The sequence below is a fragment of the Primulina eburnea genome, chromosome 4, assembly GCF_022965805.1.
Source record: "Primulina eburnea isolate SZY01 chromosome 4, ASM2296580v1, whole genome shotgun sequence".
Lineage (NCBI taxonomy): Eukaryota > Viridiplantae > Streptophyta > Magnoliopsida > Lamiales > Gesneriaceae > Primulina > Primulina eburnea.
Window position 1 is genome coordinate 33,593,985 of NC_133104.1, and position 4,569 is coordinate 33,598,553.

The 4,569-nt window shown below is 37.6% G+C and overlaps 1 long non-coding RNA gene across 3 annotated transcripts; it reads right to left on the minus strand.

Annotated features, from left to right (window-relative positions):
* Positions 1-2,504: 2,504 nt before the first annotated feature.
* Positions 2,505-4,120, minus strand: LOC140829823 (uncharacterized). 3 transcript variants are annotated; one of them, XR_012117548.1, is made up of 5 exons: positions 3,998-4,120; positions 3,832-3,899; positions 3,670-3,693; positions 3,451-3,499; positions 2,505-2,742 (listed from the first exon to the last, which is right to left on the minus strand). It is a non-coding gene; the product is annotated as an uncharacterized lncRNA (long non-coding RNA). The 3 variants fall into 3 exon arrangements; XR_012117549.1 differs by lacking the exon at positions 3,670-3,693; XR_012117550.1 differs by lacking the exons at positions 2,505-2,742; positions 3,451-3,499 and having other exon boundaries at positions 3,506-3,693; positions 3,847-3,899.
* Between the last annotated feature and the right edge of the window lie 449 nt (positions 4,121-4,569).

Sequence of the window (4,569 nt, forward strand, 5' to 3'; positions counted from 1 at the left end):
CTTGTCCATCCGAACCCAATTCTGCACCAAACATTGATGGTTTTGAAACGGGGGCTCGTTGTTCGAATCTGGACATTGATGAGGAGGTTGAAACTGAACAAGAGATGTCATATGATGAGTCTGAAGAAGAAAGTGATAATGCTGAAGAAGATGTGTGTTGACGAACATGTGAATACGTGTGCAAATCTCGATGAGGGACATCATCTCGTAAACCACCTAGTCAAATGTTACAGAGGCAAGTCGTACCATTTCTGTCTAGCACTTCTTAAAAGCCACCATTTTTCAATAATTTTTTTTGGGGAAGAGCTTCCTGATTCTATCGGTGTACCATTGGAAATGAGAACAAGCTACTATAATCCAGGAAGAGTAGAATTATTTCGTAAATATGTTGTTTAAAGTTAAGCATTATCTAATTGCATCTGTGAAGGAATTGAGAAATGGCTAGGGGAGACCAAATTGGGAATTCTTCTTATTATTGCGTTCGTGTTATTTGTGAAAATGATATTTGCTTACTTAAATTGTCGAGGATATTTTTCTTGTAATTATGTTTTTCAAGATGATGTGTTTTTTTTAATTTTAATTTTTAAAAAAATTAATTTCAAAATTACTTCGAGTGGGGGAATATTGCACTAATACTTTAAACTGCGGTTGGTAAGAGCGAACGCTGCAAATTAGCAAATTTATAGCATCCTCACTTGGTGGCAGAGGATGCTGCTACGTGGGCAGTGTCCTCACTTGCTGGCAAAGCACTGTGCCAAATGTCAAGATCATTCTCTCTCTTTGTTAGCCACATGCACCTAGTCTTAGATAATTTTAATTTTTTGTGTAGATTGATGATCGCTCAGGATCGCTCATTGACCAGTCATTCATCTCTAGCATGATTCCCGCAATTGAATGCTTTGCAGTGTGGCTCTCGCGATGAATAATTATTCATACATGCATTGAAGACATGCACATGACTTTCCACGTTTATAAAACTTTGTGATTACATATCATTCCTTCATAACAAATTTAAAATATAATTTTCATTTCGTCTCTCTCTTTCTTAAAGTTCTTCTCTGCTCCAAATTCTTCAGTTAAATTTTCATGTTCAAATTTTTTCTTTGAAATGAATAACATTGATGTGCTCCTATATTTTGGTGGTCATGTTATTGTCGTGAATGGATCGGTTGAATATAGTATTCTTTATAATAGACTGATGTGAGTATCACAATCTATTAGTTTGTTTGATTTAGTTCAAGTTGTGCATAAAATGTTAGTAATTGATCCAATGAATTCTACTATCATGTTGGCAACAAAATATTCATTTGTGGAAAAATCCTCTTGGCATGAGGTTCCAGTCAATCTTGTTGATGATGACGCTTTGGAGTTTATAATGCAATGCCCCAATATGCAGATGTTGCATTTATACATGGCAACAAATTTGATTGACCATCATGTTGGTCATGATGTACCGGAACCATTCGTTCCATACATCTCTGATGCAGGGCTCAAAACCCACCTGAAACTTCTACATGTGGGGGTTTTCACGAGCAAGAATAATTTATTCCACATGTCACTGAGGGATTAAGCAATATATACTTAGAGCGTGAAAGTGGATCATGCGATCAATATATCACTTGTCCATCCGAACCCAATTCTGCACCAAACATTGATGGTTTTGATACGGGGGCTCGTTGTTCGAATCTGGACATTGATGAGGAGGTTGAAACTGAACAAGAGATGTCATATGATGAGTCTGAAGAAGAAAGTGATAATGCTGGAGAAGATGTGTGTTGACGAACATGTGAATACGTGTGCAAATCTCGATGAGGGACATCATCTCGTAAACCACCTAGTCAAATGTTACAGAGGCAAGTCGTACCATTTCTGTCTAGCACTTCTTAAAAGCCACCATTTTTCAATAATTTTTTTGGGGAAGAGCTTCCTGATTCTATCGGTGTACCATTTGAAATGAGAACAAGCTACTATAATCCAGGAAGAGTAGAATTATTTCGTAAATATGTTGTTTAAAGTTAAGCATGATCTAATTGCATCTATGAAGGATTATTCAGTTAGAGTTGCCAGGCATGAGTATCATGTCATGGATAGCACATGCATTTTTCGTAAATTACAGTGCAAAAATGATTCTTCGACCGTCAGATGTCGATGGGGTCTTCGAGCTTCTTTCAAGCCAAAAACAGGTTAATGGAAAATAACGAAATATAGAGGGTCTCACACATATATATCTACCAATGTCTGTGTGAGGCCCGTTTACTCAAATGACAATTTATTATCAAACAATAATTATTTGATTTAAATCTGCAGCGGAAAAAGTGTTTAAAATACTTTAAAAACGGACCTCAAGGCCTAGAAAAATTTCGGCATGACCTCCCCGTAAGTAGGACATCCCGAAAACTCAAGCAGCAGTTTATATCAAAATATACTCCAACTAGAGTCATTAAAACAAAACTGAAGTTAAACAACCTATAGCTGCACTGGCTAAAACTAAATAGAAATTAAAACTTTCCAAATACTCACCAGATCATAAATATCACAAAGTCGACTCAGAACATCACAAAACAACCAAATACCGCTACAGATAAACAGGGCATCTCCCTGGCAAATAAAGTACAATACAAAGTAAAGACATACATATAAACTAACTGGGAGACTCCGCCGAATAGGACCAAGCAATCCAACCTCAATCCCGAGCTCCACTGACGGAACCTCGGCCTGATGCTACAAAACGACTCGGGAGATCTACCATGGTGCCCAATAGCAACCACAACAGCCACCCCAGAAAACAACTGAGGTTAGGATTCTGGTATGAAACAATTCAACAATAACAACAATAAACATAAATCATGCATAATCATATAAAAAAATGTAATATGCAATGCATGAAAGGCTCAACGAATAATCGGAACAATAGGAGCCAATAAACGGTACGATAACAATTGGAAAACTGCTCGAGCAACAACACATGAGAGCTACATCGTCATGCAGCTAAACCGCCCTGCCAAGTATGCGAGGTATGCCAAGCTGTGCTGAATAACACCCCTGACTCGACCTCCATACAGCTGATACGATATAACAGGATGGCACAACAGAACGAACTAGACGACACAATCCCAGCGCTCACCTCAAAAGGCTGCACTAACCACGTGATTGTTCAATCACATCTACGGTCTCATGTGTATACGCCTATCAGCCACACTATGATATCGAGATAAACAACAGTGCCAGATAACAATGGATATCAACAACGGCTAACAAGAATGATAGGGCTCAACATGAATCTCATAACAGTATGCCCTTTGTTAAATGCCAATAATATGTCACAATAATAAACATATATCACAACGAAAGAATTTAACAACTTAATCATAAACACGATCAGTGAATCATAGAATGTCAATTAAACATGATTTATGTTTTATCGTCGTATGTTACCGAGCTGTAACATACCTATTCCACGAAAATGATCTTCAAGAACAATCAACTAAACTATCTCAACCTAAAATAATAAAATAAGCTGAATAATTCCACAACTCATCATTATCTACATTCCAACCATTATCATCCCGATAATCCTTAGATTGATTCCAACGATGACAACCATACGATAATATCTTTCAATATAACACAAAACGATTCGACATAGTTAATAGGCTCGCCGAATTATACCTCGAAGATTTCCAATGACCGAACCTACAACAATTATCCAATAAATACGTCAATAGAATGCTATTCGAACGACAAAAACAATTTAATCAAAATGGATAAAATTCCAAATTTCGACAGCCTACTATCACGCTTAGAAGCTGAAATTTCGAACTAGGAACTCACAAGGTCGAAGTTTACTCTAGTCTCTAGCGGTCTCGAGGCGGTAACCCACCGGAAACTCGTCGGATTTACTGGAGCTACAAAAATTCAGAAAACGAGATGGAGTTATAGGGAAATCACAAGGCTTAAAACCCACTCCAACACACAAAAAAACTCAAAGGAACTAAACTTAAATCTCACCTAAACCGAGCCAACAGCAGCAGATACGAACAGGCCTCGATTTGGGCTGAAACGAGCATCAAAAGTGGCGATTCATGGTTCAAAACGAAGCTACTGATGTAAGGAAGAAAACCCCTCAAACCGTTCGAGATTTCGACATCGGACGGTAAAGTTATGGCCTCTCCAATTTGAAGGTGATGAGGGTGACGGGATTTGTGAAGAAAAGGAAAACAAAGGCTACGGGAATTGGGTTTGCTTCTTTCCCCTTTTCTTTAATGGCAAAAACTTGTGTGAGACGGTCTCACGGGTCGTAGTTGTGAGACGGATCTCTTATTTGGATCATCCATGAAAAAGTATAAGTTTTTATGCTAAGAGTATCACTTCTTATTGTGAATATGGATAGGGTTGACCCGTCTCACAGATTAAGATCCGTGAGACGGTCTCACATGAGACTTAGTCTTCTTTAATTTGATAAAGTTGTGTATATGTGTGTAATAATTGACCACAACATTTAATAAATTGAGTCCATTATATCCGGATTTTACGTATTTTAAGAACTCGTGTGTTATTTAAATTTTATAT